General features: G+C 39.8%; 1 protein-coding gene across 9 annotated transcripts in view; it reads right to left on the reverse strand.

Moving 5' to 3' along the window:
* Positions 1 to 19,708, reverse strand: part of gpat2 (glycerol-3-phosphate acyltransferase 2, mitochondrial) — a 143,890-nt gene that overhangs the window by 107,951 nt on the left and 16,231 nt on the right. For 4 of the 9 annotated variants that reach the window (XM_028578455.1, XM_028578450.1, XM_028578457.1 and 1 more), the window contains exon 3: positions 18,393 to 18,467. The exons of the other annotated variants lie outside the window; for them this stretch is intronic. The gene's annotated coding sequence lies outside the window, so the exon portion shown is untranslated. The remainder of the gene's footprint in view (positions 1 to 18,392; positions 18,468 to 19,708) is intronic. 9 annotated transcript variants of the gene reach the window in all.

The raw sequence follows: 19,708 nt of genomic DNA on the forward strand, positions 1-19,708 counted from the left end.
CTTTCCGCTTTGGAAAGGCGAAAAAAACGACCCCTCCCTCTAAACTTTTGGGGTACCTGGTGTCAGACTTGCAGGTGCCATAGGCGCATCGTTTCATCATTTGCTTAAATCGCAATGTTTGACGGGGGTCCTTCTCCTTAGTTACAGTTGCTGAGCTAGGATTGGACAAGGACCGTTCGAGGGCGGAGTTTTGCGAACGGTCAATTGCCTGTGTTTCTGTTAAACTTCATTGAACAGGGCAAGAGTGCCAGACTGCCAAGAGTCACATGGATGGGGTGTGATACTGATGGCCTAATAGGAAACATGCTGCTGCCACACAGTCTTTAATTACAGGCAAAGTCCTCTGACAGGCCCTTGTGTGACCTGGCTAATACTCTACAGCAGGCACACACATGGACACTCAATAAAGGCTACACTCTGATAAAATACTTGAATGACAGATGAAATCAATATAATTACCCTACACGATAGAGGCTCTCTGGCAAGACAATCCGTAATAATGATAGAAAAATCTATCAAGCTCACTCTGTATTCCTCAGTCCTCAATCATGTGCTCATTCTCTCCCTCCTTTCAAGTCTAATTTATGATTCAAAGGAAACCATTAGCACAGAGCTATACAGAGACTGGCACTGTCACAGGGGTTGCAGATATGCAGAGCCGCGCACAGCCTCGGGCATGGGAGTACACAGCGGGTGCTGCACACAGCACAGAGTGGCTGGCACAGTTAGAGTATGTCACCTGATTGTTCTACTGCAAACTCACACATAAATAAACACACTAACTATAGCATGACGGCCCCACTGTACGTGCCGGGGAAACGCTTCTGATACTTAAATAAAGGCTGAGTCTCTGCATAGGGATTTCAAAATGTAAAAAACTTTAATACACATGAGGTCAGACAATTGTCATATTTGTTTTTGAATGCTGTGTAATGCAGAAGTGCTCTCTATATTTTTTTCAAATAATGGATACCCTTAGAGATTTGTTGTTGTTTTTTTAACCCAAATGAACCTAAAAACTTGAGGGCTGGTGAAACCTGAAAAACTTTTTTAGTGTGGCCAGTGAGCAACTTTATTTTTATTTTATTTTTATTAAAAAGATAATTGTTTGGGACTTTTCTTTCCCTTTATTACCTGGATACAGTAGCTAGGCATGAAAGGGAGAGAGAGATGAGGAATGACAAGCAGCCAACTCAGCCAACATGGGGCTAACGCTCCTACTGGGTGAGCTAGAGGCCGCCCCAGACCAGTGAGCAACTTACTTGGGATTGAATCGAGCGCCATCTTGGAACGCCATATCCATGTTGTATTATACAGTCATGCTGCAACCACACAATAGAGTTTGGTTGATTTCTGGTTTTGCCGCTTAGGTCAGGTGTATGACCTCAAAGGAGTTTAATTTTATGCAACTCGCCTGAACCGGCATTTGTCGTTTTGACACGTTCTGACAAATAAAAACTTTGCCTACATCAAACAGCAACCTGAGCAGTTATTACTACTACTTAATACTATCCAACTTGTATAACATTAGTAATAAGTAAAATTACGCGATTTACATAACATGAGGCTGGCAACATGGATATCAGATTTCAGGAGAGATGAGATGGGATGAGATGGGATTGGGGGGGGGGGATGCGCACAGTGCACGTTGGTTTTTTTTACTAGAATTTTCATGTGTTTTTTGGGGTGACGAGACAAGACATGGCAATGTTACAAAAACTAAAACTGCGGCAATATGGCAACAAGTTGGATTTGAAGCCAACAAAAGAGTGAGCTAAAAAACAGACGTAGTCCTGCTGATTGTGGTGCTGCTTCACTCTCCGCTTCTTCTTCTTCTTTAGTGTTTATAGGCAGTTGGCAAACCAGCTTAGAGGCGCACTACCACCACCAAGTTGACTGGATACTACACTCTTATTTATTGGATCTCTCTACTAATACTAGAATTTTATCAGTTTAAAAATTCTGGTATCGTGACAACCTTACTCTGAACCACTACTTTTGATCAAAACAATCCTACAGGCATGCAAAACCTCATGAGTACATTCCGACATGATTAATTAGTAGTATTTCAGGGTATATCTGTGATAATGATATTCTGAACAATATTTTATTATTCTTTTTAAGAACATACAATTGCAACAAAAGTAATAATAGTTTTATATGTCAGCATAAGCATTAACACCTTTAAATATTCAGTAAAAACTAAAATATTTTGTAAACTACTAACTCAGTGAGATTCAGATTCTGTATAAAATTAAAGTAAGTAAAAGTACAACAAAGTGCAGATCTAAACAGTTGCCAAATTAACAGGCAATTACGTCAACAAGTTGGAATATAGCTTTAATCACAATATGATTTTTTACATATCATATATCAAACCAGTATTACTGGACTGAACACCCCTAGCTCACATGCACAAAAATAATACCTACAACTGTGAGCATAATGGACATGTACCCACCAAATTGCATTGGCTTTTTGACTGATCCTTTAATGCCAGTTAAAGCTGTATGTTGTAATGACATAACTTGTTGTGACCCTTAATCATGATAGTCAGTTGTTGAATTATCACTGTCAGCGGGTCAAAGAACATTACATCTGTAGCAGTGGACAAAGAAACCACATTGTTCCAAGTCAAATTACTGGAAATGTGATGAAAAGGCTTGTTACTTTTCCAATCCTTTGTTTCATATGAATGTAAATGAGCCAGGAGTAAACTCATTTCCCAGCTCTCATATCAGCAGGATAAGGGGAACACCTGTTTCATTAGAAAACGTACAAAGAGGAAAACCTTTGGGATTTTCAGACACATTTCAGGACTTTGTCTTTCCTTCCATGTTCTCTCTCACACGCGTCATATTACTAGCTCAACTTGTGATTTTCTCTCAAGCAGTAACAGAAAAAGTTTTGTGGCTCAATTGAATCCGTGTCTCTGCAGTCAGAGACGAGGGTGAGTAGAACATTAGTATTCTGTGGAGACAGAGTGAGATATTATCTTTACGATCACAAGGCTAAAGCCTCTCAGAGGGTTGGAAATGGATCACACTACCAATTCCATTACATTTCTGACAGTCATTTGTGGAGACGAGATTAATTTGCAGTTACTGACTGACACACCCCAAAACTGCAGGGTTTCCCGCAGCACTTTGCTGCTAAGGCGGCGCCTAAGCAACACACGCCTGCCACCTTAACTATGTTGTGTAAAAAAAAAAAAAAGTGTATATGAGCAATATCTGCAGCGTTACTCTGTCCTGTTTTCTCCCTTTCATTCCAAACCACACAGTTGACAACTGCAGGCTGTAGCGGTGGAGACAGGCTCGGACATAAAAGCCACGGACTGCTGTGGACTTGTCAGTCTCGCAAGCGGTTTCGGGAAAGCAGCTGCATGTGTCCGACAATGCACAGAGCATTAACCAGTACAAGCCTACAGCTGTCCACGGACACAGAGTGCAGAAAATGCGTCCGAGCCTCCTGGACAGGTGAACTAAGACTCCGTTTCCTGCTTGTCGGTCAATGGTTAAGGATCGGTTAACATTTCATTTCATTGTTCTATCTTTTGGAAGGCTGGCTGCCAAAAATCGCCACTTACTAGCTAATTAATTAGCCTGAGGTAAACGAAAGCTATCAGTAAACAGAAGTGGCATCTGGTGTGTGCGCGTGTTGGCCCGCCCCCCGCAAAGCTCCGACAAGCAGACAGAAGAAAGTAGCTGCACCTTCGCCAAAATGAAGACTGAAAAACAGAACTATTTTGGTAAAAACATTTACTCGCCATGTGGCAGATAGCCACATAGATATAATTTATTCATTATTTAAATTTAATATTTAGTGTTTAATAAATAATTGTTAAATATAGTACAGAGTCTGTAGTCTATCATACAACACAAGCCCCAAGGTGCTCATAAGTTTATGAACCCATGGTAAAGTTGACTAAAAAGAGGAATAAAAAAACTTCATCTTTATCTTAATTTTAAAAAATTAGGAAAAATCCAACCTTTAATGACACCAATTATCGTTGTGAATGAATAATGTATCGTAAATAAATAAATGTTCCTCCTTTAAATACAGGGGGCATAAGTATACACACCCCTATTTTAAATTCCCATAGAGGCAGGCAGATTTTTATTTTTAAAGGCCAGTTATTTCATGGATCCGGGATACTATGCATCCCAATAAATAGTGATAGACCGATTTTATCGGCCGGCTGATATACCGGGCCGATATTTGCGTTTTTACGTGTATCGGCATCGGGCGATACGCGGCTGCTGCGTTCGCCGATAGTTTTTTACTGCCATTATTCACAGACAGGCGTTCAAAGGCAGCTCTGTGTTGCTGGAGACGCTGCAGTTCACGTGCAGACCATGTACCATGGCAGTCTTAAATTACAAAAAAGCACTTTATTTCAATGGCTACTTTTCAGGTTATGGTTTTCTTTAATTATTTAAATGTGTAGACAAAGGACATTTTGTGATGTCTTATAATATGTCAGCAAGCGATGCATCATCAAGGCTGTGTTGTAGATGTTGATGAAAGCCTTTTACCCTTGCACAGTTAACCATATGCAGTGCACCCATCCATATGATGCACATTGCACACATAATATCGGCTCAAGAAAATCGGCAGCCCGTATCGGTCATCGGCTAAGGCTGATGAAAATAAAATCAGTAATCGGCACTAAAAAAATCCATATCGGTCGATCCCTAATGATAAAGTTCCCTTGGTCTTTGGAATTAAAATAGCCCCACATCGTCACATACCCTTCACCATACCTAGAAACTGGCATGGTTTTATTTCAGTTAGCCTAATAGCTGGTTTGATTTGCATTGAGAGATGATTTTATGGAAAGTACCCCATTAAGGCATTCAGATCAATTTCCAAAAGATTCTTTTTTTATTCCTCTTTTCAGTCAACTTTAGCATGGGTTCATAAACTTATGAGCACCACTGTAGATAAAGGCTTTAATAATACCCATGTTTATCAACTCCTTGATGCTCATGATAAGAGCAATAGGCAAAAACACTGCACAATAGCTGAAAAACCCCAGAAGCCCAGATCCAGGGATTGCTATTAGGTTTACTGTAGCTCATATCTGTGTAAAAAGACTTTCCAGGAAGTGTCTCTCTTCCTATAATGGATTATAGTCGTGAACATGGGGAATATGCTCAATTTTCCAGTGAAAGGAAGATATAACTTAGTTTACCGTTCTGTTAGACTCACTTGTCGGCTTATGAAGATGATCATTTTGCATACACACAGTTGAAGGTTTTTTGGAGTGCAATTTAAGCTTGGGGGGAATTGTTTACAACATATTTACACTTCAATGCTAGTACAGCTCTACAGCCTATTGAAAACTACAGGGATATATTTCCAGTCAGGCTCCCGGTTGGCAGTTTTCCATAAGACGGCCATGGAAGTAATCCATACCAGAGATTTCCTAGATAAAAAGGTGAACTACCACAGTATGCTTCTTTATTCATGGTTGCAGAGCTAGACAAACATGCCTGCTAGAAGCAATTTGAAAAATATAGAACCATTTCTCACATTGTCTTTATTCTAAACCACACAAGGAAGTGCAGTGCATTATATAATAAATCTCACAGGTCCCACAGGCAAAACAAAACAAGCACCCTTCTTCCGCTATCCAACAAGGGATAAAAAAAATATTGCTCCCAGTTACCACAATGGAGAGACAAAATGATAAAATTAGAATATAAGGTGGACAAACATTGGTGCGGCAGTGACAATTGATGCATGGCTTCTATACCTGAATGAATATAGTGGAAACAATGGGCGAATGTCAGGATTATAGTGGGACTTAATCAGTAGCTTAATACATTCTACAAGACAAAGTTATACTATAAAAATAACTCAAACCAGATTTCTTTCTTTGTACCAAGTAAATTGTAATTTCCCTCTAACCGTATCTCTGTCACCTTATGACTTCCTATTGTCAATATTCTCTAAAGTATATGCCTCTCACTTTAAACCCCTAAGCTGCTGACCTCTACCTCACCATAATTATTTTCCTCTCACCCAACCTCCCCCATCCCTCCTCTGACTCTCATACTTCCTTCTCACCACAGCATAAGGCTACTTAACACCATCTTAACTCCAGTGATAAACAACAGACTAGTCATTCCTCTATCAATCAACATCCCACCATCCCATCTCTGAGGCCTTGCAATTTCCCAGCCCTCTCGAGATCTGATTTACTCCCTTCCTGACTTTATGTCCAGGCTTATTCTCTCCTCACCACTTTTCTCTCTTCACTAAATCTGTGCTGTGTCAGCTTCTCTCCTCCTCTACTCTGTCTGCACGTTAATCTGAGAAACACTTCCATTTTACTTCTCCCAGCCCCCATCCAACACAAACAACCACTCTTCCACACTTGTTTCTCTGCAGAATAAGTAATGATTCTCCTGAAATTATAGTTAAATTAAACTACAACTACTACTAACCTCCATCTGAGAATTGCTCATGCATATTAAATAGCACCTTAAATATCAATAGAACAAAAATCTAATAAGAAAGAGGAAATTAAGCAACAGAGGTTATCCGGTGCATATTATGAATATATTGTCCTCAAAAGACTTCATAATAGCTGCATTAGATGCTACCTTGGGCTGCTGATACTGCACCATGCCTTCCTCCATTAGATGTTAAAAAAATGACTGGGATGAAAAACGCCAAAAACAATCATCAATTTACTATTTGAAAGAAAGTAGTTTTAGCCCGCAGCCTCTGTCTCAAAAGAATCGAATTAACTAAAACTTCTGATATTACATTTCTCAGCCAATTTAATCACCGCAGTACAAGGGGAGAAAAGAGCGAGAAAGAAAAAACAGCAAGTAATTGGAAAAACTATATCTTACTGAAGGATTTTCTACAGCGAGCACACTGCTTTTCTGCCTCTTCAGCACACTCAATGTGTGAGGGACAACATCAGAATCCTGTCTAAAGCCTGCTGTGTTCATCACTCTCACTGATGCCACTGCTCAAAGATTTTCTTTCTTTTTCCAAAGCCTGTAACTAAAGTGGTATGTGTGTGTGCTCACACTGCAATCTTCCAATTCCAATTTCGGTTTTAAACCATCTTAGTGAGGACATTTTTGCATTGTGAGTACATTTGGGCTGGTCTTTATTACTTCAAAATGTTTGAATGTTAACTTGGTTTTAAGGTTAAAGGAACACGCAGACTTATTGGGAATTTAGCTTATTCACCGTAACCCCCAGAGTTAGACAAGTCGATACATACCCTTCTCATCTCCGTGCGTGCTGTAATGCTGTCTGATGGCTCCAGCGGCATCAGCCCAGCACAGAACATGCAGGTGAATGGTTCCAGCAATCCTACTGCTCCGAATAAGTGACAAAATAACGCTAACATGTTCCTATTTACATGTTGTGATTTGTAGATTCACAGCGTGTACAAAAAACAACGTAACATGAGACACAGCCGTCTTCTAACTGTAAACAAACCGGGAACTATATTCTCAGGCGGAAGAATATAGTACTTGGGCGGAGCGATATGCTCGCAGCAAGCCTGTCTGAGAATATAGTTCCCGGTTTGTTTACTGTTAGAAGATGGCTGTGTCTCATGTTACGTTGTTTTTTGTACACGCTGTGACTAGGGCTGGGCGATATATCGATATTAAAAATATATCAATATATTTTTAAATGAGATATGGAATTAGACCATATCGCATATATCGATATAGTTCAAATGTGATCCTTGCTCCCATAGATATATACACAGATGTCGCCTTGAGGTTCTAAACATACGTCAAAACCGCCGCCATCTTGGAACAGAGGTCCGAAGCATTCAGATCAACGCTAAAGATGCCGGACTTTTGTACTGCTTAATTATGTTCGATAGAGGAAATGAAAAGAACAAACAGCAATGGATAACATTTAACAGGTGACAATGTGTTTTATGATATATATATGCCGCCTTCGACCAGCAATCTGAGCTCCGGCGGCAGCGGGAGGCGGAGAGCTCCGTGGCCGGCCGCAGCGTCTCTTCCCCCGGGCAAAAACACGGCTTCGCCTCGCTGCTGCGCCGGTCCCCGCTGATCCAGATCGGACCAGCCAAAGACAGAGTGGTGATCGGGAGGATCTTACACGTAGTCCAGGACGACCTGTATGTCGATATCGGCGGGAAGTTCCACTAAGTTTGCCGGCGGCAGGCGGACGGAGAGAAGCTACAGCGGGGCAACAGAGACCGTCTGCGGCTGCAGGATCTGGAGCTCAGTGCCCGTTAAAATGATATTCAACGCATAAATACATACAGAAATAAATAGTGGAGGAATGAGCCTGGACATTTCAGTCTGTTTTAAACTTCACCTTGAAGCAGAAACTCTTAGTTCAGAAGGGTGAAGTTTCCGTTTGGACTCAGATCTGTGAACCGATCATAATAAATATTCTTTGTATTAACACATTAATTAGTTTCTTTGTTTTGTAGTCGATAGTTCATCTTTTAGTTTACTTAAGTGGAAGCAGTATCAAGTGGAAGAATGGGACTATAAACCTAGGCTTACAGGCATGAGGCATTACATTTTGAACAAAGTAGATTATATTAATATCAAAAGCTTAATTGACCTTTGGAACGAAACACAAATATGGAGCTTTGATTTCAAAAAAGGTACTCCTGTTATACAGTATTTAGGTTTACATTTTATTGTTATTTGAACAGCTGAGCATTTAATCATGAACCAGGTGAAGAAACCGGTTTATTATTTATTTGATTTTGCAACTGTTTCTATGAAACTACTTGTGACATGTCATATTTGATTTTGGCTTTGACTGAACATTTGCTCTCAGTTTGCGGAAAAAAATATCGGGATATATATCGTATATCGATATTCAGCCAAAATATATCGGGATATGACTTTTGGTCCATATCGCCCAGCCCTAGCTGTGACTATACAAATCACAACATGTAAATAGGAACATGTTGGCGTTATTTTGTCACTTTTGTCACAATTTGGAGCAGTAGGCTAGTTGGAACCAGTTACCTGCAGGATCTGTGCTGGGCTAAGCTAATGCTGGAACCGTCAGACAGCGTTACAGCACGCACGGAGATGAGAAGGGTATGTATGGACTTGTCTTACTCTGGGGCAGGGGTCACCAACGCGGTGCCCGCGGGCACCAGGTAGCCCCCAAGGACCACATGAGTAGCCCTCACGCCTGTTCTAAAAATGAAAATTGAATATTGATATTATCGGTTACCCACCTTGTTAAGTCATTGTTGATAATTATTGTGAGAAATCATTAACATGACCAGTGTCTTCACATAAATGAGTATCATTAATCATTAATAATCATATATAACTAAAGGCAAACTGAGCAAATTTGTTATTTCAGAAGAGTGTATCAAACTGGTAGCCCTTCGTATGACTCAATACCCATAAAGTAGCTCTCAGTTTCAAAAAGGTTGGTGACCCCTGCTCTGGGGGTTACGGTGAATAAGCTTAATTCCCAATAAGTCAGCGTGTTCCTTTAAGGTTAGAATTAAAAATATCTAAATTTTAACAAAAGCCCAATTTCCATTACATTACATGTGTGTAATGTGACAATGATGTACACAGTACGACGGTGAGACCATACACAGTTTTTCTCCACTGCTTTTTAACTTTTTGACTTGCAATGCATGCAAAGCAAAGTTGGTTCAGGACCCCCTGATAAATTAATGACATTACAGCAATCTTGTATTTCCTCTGTTCCTGTTGTTTACATGACTTTATTTCCCTGTCCCATCCTAAGTGTTTTAAATTATTCTTGTTTTTAGCAGTTAATTGTCCATCTTGTTTTTATCTCTAAAGCACCTTCAGTCGTGGTACTCACAATTTCATTGTGTGGGTCTCTGTGCAACGACAATAAAGGTTTATCCATCTTTATCTTATCTATCTAATGTTTGGAATAGTAATTTTTAGAGACTGAGAGGCTCAAAAAGACAAATTTCAAATTTATTGTGTCAAATTAAATAAGTGCCACTTGTGAGCTTTTAGGCAGTTAATGATTTTCAGACATAGCTGATGATTTAATCTGTTATGAACTTTGGTGTTAATGTGATGAGAACTATTTCCGTCATTTAATGGGATTCAAATATGCTCTATGACTCAGAACAACGTCACCGACTTTATTTGATTCTGATGTTTTAGTACTCCATGAACCAGCACAAGCCCATATCGCTTGTAAAATGAATATTGTACCTGCTATAAATGTGTGACAGGAGACTCATTTTGTGACAGTACTCCAATGCTCCTTAGACAGCAGAATTAGACTGTAAGGAATAATTCTTAATGACAGATCTATATGGGAGTGGACAACACTCCAAGAACATCTTCCAATATAATGAAATCCAATTCAGTACCCCTGCCGAAAATAGTACCACGGTCCAATAGTTTTAATATATGTCTGTTATCCCCTTGAAGGGCCCCCATTGCATTCCTCATGCTTTCCTGGGTTTTGTGAATTATTTTGATTCAAATTACTTACGACTTATAACTCTGTGACTGTGAAGGCCATCGCACACGATTCACATCATTAAACTATTTAGTGCCCTATATAGAAGTATCCTTCTAGATATGTCCTATGTTGATGTAAACAGGAGGCAAAGCTAATGTAAAGAATTGCTAGAAAGCAGAAAGGTACGGAAAAGCAAAAAGATAAGCAAAATCCATTTATTGGCCTTGGTTTTTTTCTGGTCTTTTTTGCTTCTGCTGTGCTTCCTCACCTAAATATGACAGAGTGTACATGGACATAAATAACTCGTTTATGACCGTGTTTTTGGAGTATTCCGTTTACGTGTTTGAGCATATAAACATCATATCCCATCTTCAGTAACCCAGATAAGTCCTTATCCCGTTTATGAGAAACTGGAATATGCTTCCTGCAGTACTCTAAAAGAAAACTGGATACTGTTGCACGTATTGGGCTTGTGCCAACTGGCAATCAGATCGTATAGCATTGATTAAAGGGAAGACCGCCGATTGGTTTTTCCCACACCCATATTAAGTTTGTTTTAACAAATTTAATCTAATGTCTATCAAAACTAAGATGCTATAAAAAAAAAAAATCTCTCTGTGACCTACTGTGCATTTACAGATAGAGATACAGATAAACAAAGTTTTGTCTTTCGGTAATGAAAGAGGTTGCATATCTTCATCCACTGCTCCCCTGTCTGACGCAGTGGTTGTGAAAGGCTAACACCATTGTGGAGGGCAGTGTTACAAGAGCAGCGTAGCCTAGCTCCTTTCAAGAAAAGCTTTGTGTGTGTGTGTGTGTGTGTGTGTGTGTGTGTGTGTGTGTGTGTGTGTGTGTGTGTGTGTGTGTGTGTGTGTGTGTGTGTCAGTTGAGAGAAAGCGACTGTGGATGAGCTCAGAGCAGGCAGCAGTTGATGATCGGAGTAGAAAAGAAATTAGCAGTAACGTTGTGAAGTGGGACTAAATGTACGGTGTACGGTTTTATATTTCCTGTTGCTGGTTTGTTTTTGCAAACAACACATCGCCTGCACAAATCAATCGGTAACCTGGTTACTAGTATTTATCATGTATACAGGGAATATGAATAATCAGATGTTGCTGTGCTCATGAAAACACCATATTCCGAATAGGTTATTCATGTCAGATAATAGTGGACCGACTGAATGATAGTCTAAAAATATACATTTACAAACTACTGCTCTTAACTGAAACCAATCAATGAGTCCCTTGTCATTTGCAAAAACAAACAGTTGTACACTTTGCATTAAAAGCGAGCAGTGGAAGTTAATAGGACTTAGGAAATTTATAATGTAGCCCATGAGAGAGAGGAAGGAACAGAGTGAAAGAGATATTTACACATCATATTCTAGCGTTGTAGAAAATTGATTCCTGAGTAACATTATCTTCTGCTCACTTTTAAGGTAAAGAGTACAATGGTTAATTTGTGCAAATGATTAGTAGCCTAATCCTTGAATGTTATGATTATGACGGTTTCAATTCAGAGCAGTGGTCAGCAAATGTATATTTTTAGGCTGCTTACACATTCAGTCGGTTTGCGATCGTCTGCCACGCTTTCTTACGCCGGGTTTCTTTTTTTACAGATAATGTAATGTTTCACGTCATCGTACTTCCACAAGAAGCTGCTGCTCACTCTGTGTAAAGTATGAGCAATGTGTATTCTCCATTTTAGCATCAGTAAATCTGTTATCAACCTCGCGGTTTGTTAAGGATGGACGCGCATCTATCCAAATTACTTCAGCCTGGCTCAACCTAGTCGCTCCTCTTCAGCCTGGCTTGGCCTTCACGAAACGTACCAAGCCAGGATGCACAGATTAGACTAGGTCACGCCTCGCTTTATCCTGGATTTATAAATTCTGCTTTTGTGAAACAGCCCCCAGAGCACATAATGATTCAAAATCTCTTCCAAACTAATTCACTTATTCACTCATACGCTACCAGGCAAGTCAAAAGAATATGCCAGATCAAATCATTAACCAAAACACAACAATTAATCTGAATTTCAAATAATTCAGATTTAAATACTGTATACTGACATTGACTTGAAATACATACTGTTTTCTACAGTCTTTTTCTGCACTATATCCTCATGCTTTATGTAATTTGTTTAGGTCTGCCTTTTTAGCGCTGGGAAACTAACCTTTCACCCTACAGTAGCATGATTAGAGGAAAGCAGGACACTAGACTGAAAAAAAGCAACCGTCAACCTAACAGACGAAAAACAGCCTTTGGGGTTGGACATGACACTTGCTATTAGTGCACTCACAAGTATCCACTAAAGCATGACACACAAAGTTGAGAGTCCTGTGGAGCAGCAGATATAATGTCATGGGAATGCAGCAAAAATGTCTCCAAAAAGAATAACATAGCAATGTGAGGGCAGCAAATAATGCTTTGGTGGATAATTGTCTGTGAAAGAATGTAAACAAAAGAGCTGGATTATGTGCTTATATTTTAAAAGCAATTTTTTAAATCATGTTTCTGATTAACTGGATACAACAGCTATAACTACATACTAGGAGTCTCACAATTTTTACGAATGTGAATGATTTGATTTAAACATTTTGTTTGAGTTTTTAAAGATTTTTTTTTTTTTAGTGTCACTATTGAATGTACCATTAGTTTAACAACGTGTACCTGAAGGCACCAAAGAGTCCCAACGGAGCCCACATGCCTTACCTTCGTTGTTCGTTTACATAACTCACTTACAGGAAAGGCTAGTTCACCGGTTACTCTCGTTACTTCCTTCTTCCAAATAGCCAGGAGTTTAGTTTTCATGAAAACAAAATTATGACTGGTGTGTTAACTGCATGCCAAATTAATCAGAGCACAAAAGGAAGCAGTCACTCCACATAAAACACACAAAAGGCTACTCCAGCTAACAACCAGCTAACAAGGAGGGCAATACAGCATCACCGATCAATTTTAACTGAATATTCTGTCTAGCTCAGCTAAAAACACCGGATTTGCAGCATGTTACCGTGTCGCTCACTACAGAGCCGGTTTGTAACCGGTAGGCTTCCGACAACGTGATCTTCATCTGTTCAACTGACTTTACCAGAGAGTACAGAACTGTCCTGCTATTATTACAGACATGAACTAACCTCAGTTCAGTTCAGTTCATAGACTCACGGCAGTGCGCTGCTGAGAGTGAATAGGGGAAACACTGGAGTGGATAGTTGGCGTTACTTTAAACGGGGTTCAACGGGAAACACTGATCTATGAAATTGTAAATTTGATTAATTCTCTATTAATCAAAGTTCGACTTGCATCGACGATCGACTCACATTTTATTAATCTAAAATGCATCTTGATGCATTCATATCACAACACTATCACTAACGTTAGGTGGAGACCTAATTTACCGGTTAGGCCTAAGACTGAAGAAAATAACAGCATCCAAAACAAGCAGTCAGTCTGACCGGCAGTGAGATGTCGCTGTTCCTAACATTTGTAAAGCTAGATTTGGTTTATCAAAGATGCTAGCAAAGCAACACAGCACATACAATGAACACAGCAGAAACATCAGATAGGTCAAACCTCCGTGTTTATCTATACATCTTTAAACGTTACAGTTACAGGTGAAACAGAAATAAACAAGTTTGCCGAATTCACAAATCTCCGCAATTTAAATCGACGACCAGTGATTATGTTAGGGTAACGTCACAGGGACTCAGTCTATAATTGTTACCAAAATCTGACTCTTAATAATTATAGAAGTGGGTATAATGGAATGACATGATGAATACAAGTAATGCAGTGTTTCCTCTTGAATTTTTTTCCACGGTGGCGGCGGATGGGGGATTGGACGTCAGTGTAGAGGCTTATCTGATAGTTTATATGCTAGCTGCGACCATTACTTCGAAACCATCCAGCAAATAGACGGTACCGTAGGGTGTCACGGCGCTCATTTTACACACAGTTTCAGAACAAAACTAAACGCTGAGTGAACATTACTAGCTACGTTTTTCATGTTGGTTTTGAGCGGTATTCACCCCCACTAACCTGGAAAACTGTTTTAAAACAGTAACGTTAATACAGCGTGTTGGAGGAATACAGTGTTCTCCTGCAACGGGAGTCAAAGGCAGAGGGACCATTACCGCATCATTCACTAACATTAGCTTCTTGTCTAATCTGGGGTCTGATAAACAGTAAATTCATCAAAGTCAAACTGTAGCGGTCAAATTTCACGGGACCCGCGTGAGTGCGGATTTCATGTCGCGGCTTTCGTCGCCGTTTATCACTTATTGAGTGAAGTAGTACTCGCCCTGTTGTTTATTTGGTTGCCATGACTTTGCGAGTGATGACGTCCTGTCACTGTTCCAGTTTCTCTGCTCACCCTAGGGGGAGAGAGAGTGAATGACAGTTCGCTTGAGTTCAGTAGAGCAGACTGCTCTACGACTTTATCACTTTTCATAAACAGCCGAAGGAACGGTGGTGCGTGGTGTACATAGCGGAAACCCTGTTGTGCGTCTGCCCTATTTCTGATACCGTGGCGCTGGAAATTTTACCGTGGCGTACCGCCACTATGCTATCAACATAGAGGAAACACTGTCATGGTAATAGAACTATGACTAAAAATAAATTGGGACACTATTGAAGACTTAAGACATAACAGTACATATTTAATTTAAAATTCATATCTTTTGGTGCTTATCATCAGCCGATCCTTGGTAGTCAGATAATTTCTGAAAAAAAATCAGTGCACCTCTACACTTATGCAAAGCTTAATTGAATTGGCTAAATTTGTGAGGAAAACCCAACATGTATAGGCCTACTCTATAATGAAACCCAATTAAGACACATACATTTGACAAAAATGAAAATGCATGGGTGCAAGTTTAATCCAAACAAGAATAAGAACATAGCAAATTACAACCCAACAGCCTTAGAGTTTTGGGACCACTGTATAAATGAAAAGCTGACCCATGGGAATCCTTTTTAATCACATCGAAATTTATGGCAAATTTGCTTCCCCCAGTACCAAATCAGATAAACCATTCTAATAGCAGGCCTGCTCTCCAAATCAAGTCAAACAATGTATCAGTGACACGTGTAAACATCCTAGCAAATGCACTCCAGCTCCCAAGTGGCCAGCAAAAGGGGAAGGGTTGAGATGACTTCCACAGAAACAGACACTGAGTGAGAGGGAGAAGAAAAGGCAACAAATTGATAAATGGAAAAGAGTGGTGTTAGAAGAGGATAGTGAAATTGAAAATGCAAACAGCGGCGTTGAATCATTGAGACATTACAAAAACACCACTAGAGAGTTTTAATTTGGTAGAGGTATGAAGTTGCTCATACACTATTAAAAAGCAGACTCCTGCAGGGATATTGAAACAAATTAGCACTCCACAAGCCTCTCCACATCACGCAGATGTGATGGTACTGCAGGCACTGCAATGTGAAGTGGCAAAACAATGCAAAAAACAAAGCACCACAAAAGGACTGAGGTACACAAAGGCCACCAGTGTGGAAGTAAACTGACGTCAGCAAGTCCTTGACGCACTACAGATTTTGCTCCTCTGAAATGCACTCTCAGTTCATGAGAGCTGAGGGGTCTACATACACCCATGTTGTTGAGGACGCTGAGAAGAATGCTATGTTAATGTAACCAACTCTATTACAAGTATGGCTGCAGTTATGGATAAACTGATTTTCAGGTTTTCATAATTGAAAAATAATTTCATTCTCTTTTGCTTTTATTAATACAGAATGTGTAATATGATCAGGATTAGTAATTAACAGTCACATTAACTTTGGACAACAGAAAGGGACAACTTAATGTTACTATATGCTTACTTAAAAATCAAACTGCTTAATAGGGCTGTACCTGACTCAGCATTTTATCAGGCAAATCATATTTGGCTGTTCAATACAAACATTCAACTGTTGTTTTTTTTTACGTAACGTTATTCAGTATCAAGCAACACTTCATTTAACTGCCAGATTTTTGAATGGGGTTTGGCAGGACATTCAGTGTGTCAAAGACGTTCACATAAAGTAAACAAGCCAAGTTAGCCCTCAGAGCTAATGCGCGCTAACTACTGTAGCCGAGGGTAATGAAATAAAAATAACTTATCTGTAATCGGAACCCAGTCATGAACCAAGACGGCCAACACACATTAACTCCCATATTGACAACAGCAACGCATAACACTATCTTCACTTCTTCGGTTTTTAACCTTCACAAAAAAATCCCAACTTGAATTTACTCAACTTGACAACTCAATAAAATAGATTACACTACGCTGACGACAACATCACTCTGAAAAAAAAAAAAAACTGCTTGACTTAAAGGGGTGATAGAAAGCAAAACCGATTTTACCTTGTCATAGTTGAAAAATGTTTGGTGGGTAAATAGGACATACACTACTGGTCAAAAGTTTTAGAACATCCCAATTTTTCTAGTTTATTGAAATTTTAGCAGGTCAATGAATAGGTTGAAATGGTGCAAAAGGTAAGTGGTGAACTGCCTGAGGTTAAAAAAAGGGGCGAATCTGAACAAAGCTAAAAGTTGACGTCAACTTCTCAATTCCTCCTCATTTGGCTCTACCTTCTATCTTTGTAACGCCCCAACATTTACACAGGCCACTAACTGATCTGAGGTCAGTTAGTCTTCTAAATCTAGGTCGTGCAGATCTCTGCTATTCCATTACAAAATTCACTTCTGAGACTTTATGTGAGATTTTTATTATTTTTATGTAAATAGTGTAAATGCTCAAATATGGGCCGTTTTATGAAAATTGATGGCTAATTGCAAATTTGGTAAGACAGTGTCAGACTTTACGAGCTCCACAATCTGCCGGGACAGGTGGCAGCTGCTGGCCGGGTTTGCTGCCTTCCCTGTCGGCCTCTCCCCCTTCACAGACCCGCTGAGCTGGAGCTCTGTCAGGATCTCACACACGAGCTGCGCAGTGTACTTTAGAAAGAAGAAAGTTTGGAGGTTTTGCAAGGATATTGAAAATGAACCACAGTCGTAAATGCAGGGTTCCAGAGTGTACGGAACGGAACGGAATAGCCTACTGGCCCAGAGAAAAGTGTTTAAAACGAGTATATCGGACAATGGAGAGGGAGTTGTTGATCTAACGCAGCGCCGCAGAGGGCAGGCTTGCAGGGGTTCACTCTCCTCTCCCCGCGCTTACTAGCTACAAGGTGAGTCGTGATTCTTTGGTGGAGGTTTTTTTATATCGCAAGAGTAACGTTAGAACAACACTAGTTATAATGAAAGTATCGAAACTTTTTCATTTTGTCTCGGCTAGCCGCTGCAGCTCGCGCCTGGGCATGTCTGGGCATTTAACAGTGTGTCGGTGTTTGTGTGTGCGCGCTGTGCAGCAGTGTGTGTGTGTGTGTGTGTGTCTGAAATATGAGATCTGCTGTATCGTCTCCAATGTATTGTGTGAGTGGTTCCTCAACCAGTCAGCGCACAGCTCATCTAAATATTCATGAGCATACCATATTTGGAAGAAAAGCTGTCTTCCCAAATAGAGCCATTACACAGGGATGTATAAGGGCCAAAATAAATAGCACGTGGGCCATTTTCAGCCCAACCAATGTTAAATACCGTATTAGGAGACCTTAAGGAACAGTGTGAAATACCCTATATAATCATTCCATCACCCCTTTAATGAATCTCAAGTAAACTACTGATAGGGCTGCACAATATTTTGTTATATCGTCTATATCACGATGTGCGCATGTGCCATAGTCACATAGTAGGACGTGCGATGTTAACGCTACAACTTTTTTGCTGCTGTTTTGAAAACTTGCACACTTTCACATTATTGTTACCGGCCGACCCTTCCCCTTTAAGACAGGTAGCCTAACATTAGTCAGACAGGGTTTGTTATGGGAAGTGAGGCTCTCCCTTGTGTGTCTGTAGAAAAGTAGCGTTACCGTAAACAGCAGCAGTTGTTGGCGAAGCCACATGATGCACATTCTTTTCCATGGGTAGTGAAACTACAGTTGTCGCTGCAAAGACGAAATAAATCACCTGATTAATTCAACGTCTCCCGGCCATTTTTCACCGCAGAGTTGCCAGAAAGCTGCTACCAGCCAGGCTAAAGCTAATATAGTTAGCCTAAAAAAAAATCAAGTAGTCTGTCCAAACTAACATTATGGTTTGGAGGTACGAACGGAAACGGAACACTAATCTACAACAGAATTGGGCCAACTTCTTCCTAAGAAGGACAACACTGTCTTTGTTTGTTGGGTGACTGAATCACCTCTAGTCTAGTCTAATATTTTCAGATGAATAGGTTGATGATTGATCATATAATCATTTTCAAAACATTCAAAACTGTTACTTTGTTATTTCTTTCTTTTGTTTTAAAAAGGCAGCAACAAATAACACATTCAAATCTAGAGGGTTCATGTAAATTTATACATTAGCAGTGAAATGAATGCATCATTTTCAAACTATAATCGTACCAACAAAGTCTGTAATCGTTGCATCCCTAGTCACAGCGCTCTCTTGCTTATGTGTTTATAAAGCATAAAAGTTCAAGAAAGGATGGTTCACATAATAGTTCTTTTAATTTTTATTTTCTATGTTGATGCACTCCCGTAATCGTGAATGATTTATTATTTCTAAATAGACCATTTATGTCATCTTGTAGAAATTGCAGTATTTTTTCATATCGCAATATATAAGTCGCAGGAAGAAAGAAATATTGCAATTTAATTTCTTTCCCCAATATCGTGCAGCCCTACCAACTGATGATTAGAAAATTTGTCTTTCAGAGGGCAGCCCTGCTTCTTGACTTAAATGATGAAAAACAAAATATAGATGTCCTGAGCCAATCCAAGCATTGGTATCCAGGCTGATTTGGGCATACTTTGATGGAACGTTAACGTCTAAAATAAAAATAGATCAAAAAAGGATCCTTTTTTTTACTGTATTCTATGGCGATTTGTCCACCTGAGCATGCTGGTGTTGCAGCACTGCACTCCTTTACTCCTCCTTTGGCGCAGTGTTCTGCTGCATATGCAAGTGAAGGCGACTGAGTGCTGACACAAAGATTCGAAAAATACACAGATTCGCTAAGCTACAATGCTAGTTATTATTAGCTAAGAGCAATGTACAAAACATTCAGGTATCAGCTTCACATTTCTAGCCGGCACTGATCGTCAATTTTACCAGTAAAATGACAAACAAAAATGAGTACTGTGGTCAAGGACTAGCTGATGTAAATTCACTTCCACACTGATGT

Source organism: Perca flavescens, chromosome 5 (assembly GCF_004354835.1).
Source record: "Perca flavescens isolate YP-PL-M2 chromosome 5, PFLA_1.0, whole genome shotgun sequence".
Taxonomy (NCBI): Eukaryota; Metazoa; Chordata; class Actinopteri; order Perciformes; family Percidae; genus Perca; species Perca flavescens.